This window comes from Ictidomys tridecemlineatus, unplaced genomic scaffold (assembly GCF_052094955.1).
Source record: "Ictidomys tridecemlineatus isolate mIctTri1 unplaced genomic scaffold, mIctTri1.hap1 Scaffold_67, whole genome shotgun sequence".
In the NCBI taxonomy this organism is placed as follows: Eukaryota; Metazoa; Chordata; class Mammalia; order Rodentia; family Sciuridae; genus Ictidomys; species Ictidomys tridecemlineatus.
In genome coordinates this window covers 309,414-317,664 of record NW_027524711.1, presented here as the reverse complement: position 1 = coordinate 317,664, position 8,251 = coordinate 309,414, and positions in this window count along the sequence as shown.

Genomic DNA, 8,251 nt, shown 5'->3' with positions numbered 1-8,251 from the left:
GATTGTGAAACATGGAAAGTAAAATCAAAGTAAGATGGAGGGTATGACAAGAATCACTGGAGGAAGAGGAAGAGGAATGATGAGAGGCGTAGGAAGTGGACTTCTTAGATCCTCTGTTATCAGATCATTACCATCATTGCCCTCTGTAATTACTCTGCTTGTCATCACCACTGTCACTACCATCTCTCTCCTCAATGCCATTTGTATTGCTATCACAACCATTAGCGTTGCCATTCTCCTCCAATTCAACTATTCTAACACTGTCTCATTCACTGCTCTCAATGTCCCAGACATCTGCGTCAGTCAGCACCATCAGCACTGCTACTACAACAAGCACCACAGCCACCATCATAACCACCTTCATTGACACCATCACCACATCTGCACTCTTATCCCTATGTCTGTCATCACCACAGTTGTCACTATCTCAATCATAGTTTTCACCCTCCTTTTTTCCCTTGCTTCCATTTCTACCTCTAACATCACCGTCATCACCTCCACCACCATCATCCCTTCTACCTTCATCACCTCCATCACCATCCCTTTTACCTTCATCATCTCCACCAACATCACCTCCACCATCATGTCCACCATCACCTCCACCATCACCACTACCTCGGTCAACATTACCAAGTCCATTAACACCATTACCACCATCACACTCACCACCACTCTCATCATCTCCATCACTGATTCTGTTGTTATCCTCACCATGACCTTCATCACTACCGCCACCAACAATGCCATTGTTACTGACACTGTCATCATCACAATTGACATTTTCACTATGTTTATTGGTGATAATCACCGTCATTCCTGAGAATGACAAAAATCATCACTATTTTTTATCATTAATGAGATAGATCATTTTGGTCCCTGCATTCAAAGGCCTAGAGAAAATTGATAGGTTCTAAGACAGAAAATAAAGACAGTGAGGATCAATACCCAGAGTGCAGGAGTATGGAGGCCTCTGATGCCCACATCAACTATGGCAAAAGAAGGCATCTCTTGTTGGAGTGCAGGTCTATCCTGGAGAGTGCATGGAAGTGGGCCAGGACTGCAAACAGTAAAGGCAGTGGCCTCCCATCCAGATGACACTCAGCAGAGCCTCAGAAGTGACGAGGGCCCATAGACAGGCTGGATGATGGTGCCCTGAGACATGGAAGCCTCCGGAGAGGGCCCAACAGTGGGACAATGTCCTGGAGGAGAACTGGGGCTAGATCTAGAGTGTCTGGCTCCCAGATTCTGTTCTGGATTAAGGATCATGTCTCCCACAGATTCTGGCACCCCTCAGTCAACCTGCAGTTCTGGTTCCCTTCCATGTTCTCAGCTGCAGCCCAGGCATTGGAGGTGGCCCTTAAGACTGGCCCCAGGGCTCTGAGGGACTATACGGGAAGCCTATAGGGATAGGGGACAGCAGCAGGTAAAGGGGGAGGGGGATGGGCCTTCCTCTTTCCTCTGTCTTCTCCCCAACCCCTGCTCCCTGCTGCTCCTTGTTGCTCTTCAGCCTCTTGCAGCCCTGCAAACTCTCCACCTTCGCCAGCCTGTGCTACAGCCTGCCTGCCAGCCCTCTCTGGCTCTTCTTCCCTCTCCAGGATAAGCCAAAGTTTGACGTGCTCGGGGGAGAGCCACAGAGGTCCTCGGGGGAAACTCAGGCTGCCCTGCTGGAGGCTGCTTCTTGAGTCTCCAGCTCAACAGTCCTTTCCCACTTCACCCCATTCCTTCTGATGCTCAGGGGGACGATGGTCAGTGAGTCACCAGATGCTGCTGGACGCAGTGGCACACACTTGGAATCCCACCATTTTGGAAAGGCTGAGGAAGGAAGATAGCAAGTTTTGGGGCAGCTTCAGCCACTCAGTGAGACCCTGTCTTAAAACTAAAAGGTACTGGGGGCTTTGCTCAATGGTGAAGTGTCTCTGGGATTAAGTCGCAGTATTAAAAAGAAAAGGTCATCAGACACTTCTACCAAGTTTCAGCAGCTCCCAGATCACCCTATGCCTGAAGCTACCTGTGCCCCTGCTTTTTGAGTTTCCCTTCCCAAGGGGCGTCCCCAGGGGCTACCCAATCCTTCTAGACTTGTCATCATACAACATTCCACAACAGCAAGCACATGCACATGCTTGCACTCCCACTCTGGCACCACCATGAGCCCCTGAAAAGCAAGCTGCTCCACATACTAATGATCATCCCCACCATCAGCCACTATCCCCTATAGGGCACTCAGCATGTGTCATTCACATAGTAGGAGTTTGATCTACACTGGAGCATTTAAAGCTCCCTACATCCCTGTGAGTTTGGTATTTTAAAGTGTTTCCCTTTTTGACAGGAAGCGAAGCTAGGACTTTCATAGATTGAGGGACCAAGGTAATACCATGAGAAAGTGCAGAGCTGGGACTCAAGTCTGGGTCTCTCTGACTTCTGAGTATGCGCCCCAGATTCTGAATAACTGTGCTTTCCTGCCTGCACCCAACCCCCTGGGGACAAACAGAGCAGCATGTCATGCACACTGCTGCCCACATGAAACACATACTGTATAGACACTCCATGCCAAAGGTGCAGCTATTTCACGCACATGCACACATGTGCACATGTATACATGTACAGAGGACAATTTTAGGAAGAATACACTTCGTCAATCTACTCATCTAATAAATATCTACTGTGTGCTGATCTGATTAGTTCTGCTGAACCTTAAGCATGATGGTCACCCAAGAGAGGCAGGAAATGCCACATGCTGAGTGTCTAGCATATGCCAGACTCTATGCCAAAGGAAGTCTGTGGCCATGGGGACGTGAGCAAGACTACACATATATGCATGCATGCACGCACACACACACACACACACACACACACACACAGCACAGTCTAGGTAGAATTTGTCCTGGGCCTGTCACTGCTGGGTCCATGAGACTTAGGGACACTGGGACAGGTATCTGAGAGTGTATTATTTGATATACGTGGCTAGGGAAGGTTATTGGTCCTACTAGTTCAAAAGAACCTAGACTACCCAAGAGGGAGGAAGGCCCAGAGACCCAGCACTGCTGTCTGCTAATTATTTCTGATTTGGAGCAGCAGGGGTCCAGCCTGGGGGTGGTGTATCCTGCCAGCCTCCACAGGCTCCAGGGCCCAAGCTACCTCTCTGGGTTCCAGGGACCCAGGGTGAGCATCTCTGAGCTTTCCCATGCTATTCCATCACTACAGGCCTGACTCAGCTCCACTTAACTTCCCAGTATGGGAAATGGACAGGAAATTAAAGATAACTAGGCAGTTTGAGAGGATTAAGGATAAGGGAGAACAACATAATCATGTTGTAGTTGCTATGGGACAGGAGAACACACCAAGGGAAATGGAAATGGCCTCAGACCAGTCCATTACAAGAACAAGGGCAAGACCAATAAGCAGACCACAGAGTCCTGAGTGTGGAACAGAAACATCAATCACGCAGGGAGGTGGCCACTGCAGCCCAGCCTAGCAAGGCCATGGGCCCAAGGAGAGCAAGGAAGACAAGGCTGTTGAAAGGCCTAAATGGGGAAACAAAGCTTCTGTGCCTGCTGGCTGGGGAGAGCCTTTGGCACAGAGAGGGAGGAGGTGTCCCTGGACTTGGCAGTGGGCCTTCCTTCTCTAGGGAGATAAGCCTGTTCCTCCTAAGTCCTAATTTAGGAAGAACTCAAAGCCCAAGGACTCCAAGCATGGGAGAATCCCTGGTCAGTTGTTGAGAGCCACAGCTGAGTCAGAATGATGCCTGGCATTTGCCAGAGGGAATGGTTAAAAGGTGATGCCAGGGAACCATTGAGATGATGATTTGAGTTAAGCTGTGTATAATCGCTGTGATCCTGGATTGATTGTATTGTATATTTGACCTTTATTGTCGGGCAATAGGGTGGCTCTTGCTGCCTGGTTGCCAGCTACTTTGGAGTTCCCATAAGTTTCCCCGGAGGTTCAGGGAGATTGGACAGAGCCTAGTGGAGGGAATGTGTTCCCATGTGGTGTGTGCAGTGTCGGTGAGAGTTGGGGAATAAAGAGTTGCTGTTTGAATCTACAAGGCTTTGTGGCAGCTCAGTTATTATGCCCATCCAGACTGCAGCAGTCAGTATCACATTCTAGAAAGTTCCTGGAGCTGAAAGTTCAACTCCCAGTCCTGAACCATCCTAGTTGTGTGGCCTTGGACAAGTCACTTCCCCTCTCTGGAGTTGGATCCTCATGTGCACAGTTAATGAGCTGTTGGAAGAATTAAATGAAGTGGAGTAACAGCAGCTAATATTTACTGGGTAATTCACCTATGAACTAGCACAAGGGTTGGCAGAGTTTCTTTCTGCCTGGGACCAGAGAATAAACATCTTATGCTTCACAGGCTATAGAGTTAATGTTGCAATCACTCATCTCTGTTATTGTAGCATAAACCAGCCATGGATGATGGGTAAGCTAATCAATATGACTATGTCCAATAAAACTTTATTTATAAACACAGGCAGCAAAAAGGACTTGCCCGGCAGTTGTAGTTTGTGGACCATTGAACTAGCCACTGTGCTAAGCACTTTTAACTTATCTCATTTGATTCTCACACAACCCTGGTAAGTGGATACTGTTATTATTCCCATTTAGCAGGTGGAGAAACTGAGGTCTCATGGTAACAAGTAACTTGCCTGCTGTTATACAACCAGGAAGTGGCTGAGCCAGCATTTAAACCCAAGTAGTTTAGCATTTAAGCCTCTGGTGTTAATCTTTACAGACTAAGAACAATGCTAATTATAAGAACAATGCTAGTTATTGCTTGCATTTGCATGGGACTTTACGCATTCCCAAAAGAGCAATCAGAAACACCAGCAGTTCTCCCTCAGGAGCTTCTGTGCACTGGTGTGTCCTTATCGGTTGTACTGTGTCAAAAGTCATTTGTTGCTAATAGTTTTTAAAGTGATTTGCTGCTGTTTTAATAAACAATAGTTGACCCAACATTGTTCCTCTAATAATGTCCCTCTCACTCCCTTGCTTTCAGATATATTTCCTGAAAGAGCACAAAATGGCGGCGGGGGGTTGGAATGCCTGGAGGATGGCAGTCCAAGGCACATGGTCTACGAGTCACTCAGAGGGATGGCAACCAGTGGTCAATCCAATTTGGTTGTCAACAAGGGTGGGGCATGTGGGATAATTGTTCCCATGAGTTAGCTGAAGAAAGCAAGGCCCTAGAAATATAGAGAAGAGCCTGATATCCCAAGGCTAGAGTCAGACAGAAGATATCATCTGTGGGAAGGGGCAAATATTACATCAGAGAAAAACATAAGAAACCAGTCAGAATGCTGTTCAAACCCTGACTCGCCCATTCTGTGTGACTATAATGACTCTCATCTGGCCTCAGTTTCAACATCTGTAAAATGGGGATCTGGGCGACACCACATCTGATAGTGCTTGTTGTGAGGATCAAAGGAAATAATAAGGAATGTCTAAGGCTGCTGGAACAGAAGACTCAGAGAGTAGAAAGGGGAAAGAAAAACATTTAAACTATGCACCAGGACACCTCCCAAAGGTACCTCAGGAAAATGACTCTCAACAACTTACAGATAGAAACACCTATCTCCATTTTGTAAAGAAAGAAAAAAAAAAACAAATCCTGCCATCCTCTAGATAAAAAGCAATGTAGCTAGAGAGTAATGTGGCTAGTTGGACATAGTGACATAGGCCTGTGACTGGGGAGGCTGAGGCAGCAGGATTGCAAGTTGGAGAACAGCCTCAGACACTTTTTTGAGGCCCTGTCTCAAAATAAAAAATAAAGAGTGCTGGGGATGTGGCTCAGTGGACAAGCACCCCTGGGTTCAATCCCCAGTGCTAAAGGAAAAAAAGAGCAAGAAAAGGAAAAGGAAAAAGAAGAGAGGGAGGGAAGGAGGGGAAGAAGGATGGGAGGAAGGGTGGAGGGAGGGAGGGAGAGAGGGAAGGAGGGAGAGATATAACAGAACTCTCAGTTCAGAGCACCAGGAGAATTGTCAACTTTTGGTGTTGTGAGTGGAAAAATCAGATTGGAATGCAGAGATTCATGCACCCAACAAATATTTATTGAACAGGCATGGATCTTATCTATGAGGAAACACCCTGATCAAGACAAACCCATTCCCCAAAATTCAAGAGGGTAACTAAATCAACTCTAGAGTTCCTTCAATGTTATGGTGCCATTCTAATTCTGCCATTATCCTGAGCCAAGTATCTGCTCCTTACCTCAGTCTCCTCTCATTCAAAACCCTTCCCAAGGGAAATCCAAAGGGAAACTGTCTACCCAATGCTTGCCTTTCACCCAGCCCTGGTGTCCTTGTGGCTTCCTGCCCAGCCAAGAACAAAGACTGGAAGGACTGTTTCTCTAGGACATCCTGTGCCTCCCTATAGGTGTGGGAGCTGAGGACCACAACCTGTCCTAGGCCTGGCTCTAGTGAGCTGTCTCTGGAAACAATGGTCAAAGGTGTCTCCGCCAAGATCTCCACCAAGGATGGGTGTTGGGAGCCGGCTACCACACCCTGAAAATGGCGCTGGCCTCCTGCTTCTGATGACTTAGCGGTTAGAGTTGTTAGAAGTAAACAACTCCTTGTAAGGCTGTGGGGCTGGGCTCTGGCCTGGTTCCGCTGCACTGTACCTATTAGACTTTTCCACATGGTGCTAGTTCATTGGTGAGGCTGGGTACTTAAGCTAGGGCAGACCGACCGCTCACTCTCTTTCCTTTCTTGTTCCTGTTTTCTCATCATGATTCAAAGGTCCTGAGTAAACTGCTGAAAGAATAATCTTGTGTCGTGTTTCCTTTGCCAATGAGGGGTCACGACAATTGGTGGCCAGAACGGGGAAGAATATTTCTCGGACCCAGGATCCAGAACTTTCAGCAGTCAGGGTGGTGCACCGGTAAGTTCCCAGGTAAAATGGGAATCCGCAAGCAAATAGCGGGACGCTCCTCTGTAAATAAAGAGAGAGCAGGGAAAAATAATAGAATAGGACACTCCTCTGTAGATAAAGAGAGAGCGGGGCTTTTGTACTTTCACTTTCTTCATAGTTTTGAAAACATTATGGGTGTTACTTCTTCAAGCCCAATTTTTTTGGCCCTGGATGGGCTGCTACGTTCAAAAGGACTTGGGGTGGAGCAGAGTACTTTGCGGATGTTTTTAAGACAAGCTGATATAGCGGCTCCTTGGTTTGCTTTTTCAGGGAGTCTTAGGATTCCCAGCTGGGACAAATTAGGGAGAGATCTGGATTTCGCTAATGAGCAAGGTACTTTAGAGGGTGGCGTTATACCAATTTGGAAATTGGTTAGAGAATGTATAGCAGACAGTAAATGCCAGGAAGCTGTGGGCGAGGGTCAGGCCGTACTTGAACAACTACATGAGGAAAAATTTGAGGGGTCATATAGTGAAGTGGCAGAGAGTATTAAGAGTAAGAGTAGTAAAAAGGCAAAAACACCTGAAAATAAAAATAGGAGAAGGCTCTATCCAGACTTGACCGAATTAAAAACACCTGAGGACACAAGTGGCTCAGAGAGTTCTGAGGACCTTGATATATTGTTGCAGCAATTACGTAAGATAAAAATGAAAAGGAAAAAAAGGGAGACACAAAGCATGAAAGCCTACCGTGAGAAGGGGGATAAATCTAATTTTGATAAATCTAATTCTGTGGAGGAGGTTGAGAATTTGGAAGAAGATGCAGTGCCTGTTGCATCGCCCTCATATGTGGGGGGAGTTCAAAGCTCCGGGAGAACTTTTCATACACAAGTTTGGAGAACAGTTAATACAGACATGGGACTAGCATACCCGGTTTTTCAGGACGCTAATAGGGGAAGATACCATGAGCCTTTAGATTTTAAAATAATTAAAACTTTGGCAGAATCCGTTCGCACTTATGGTATAGATGCTGCTTTCACTCTTACTCAGGTAGAGGGGCTTACCAGATTTTGCATGACCCCCTCAGATTGGGCTAGTCTGGTGCGCGCTTGTGTTTCCCCAGGCAAATACTTGGACTGGAGAGCATTTGTGCTAGAGGGCGCGGTAGAGCAGGCCACCCAAAATCATGCGGCGGGACGCCCCGCCTGGGATAAGGATATGCTTTTAGGGCAGGGCAGGTTTGCCAATCAACAGACGGGATATCCTCCTGAAGTATATGAATAGATTAATAACATTTGTATCCGTGCATGGAAGTCACTCCCAAATAGAGGAGAAGTGTCTGGTAATCTGACTAAAATTATACAGGGCCCTACAGAACCTTTCTCAGACTTTGTTGCTAGGATGGTGGG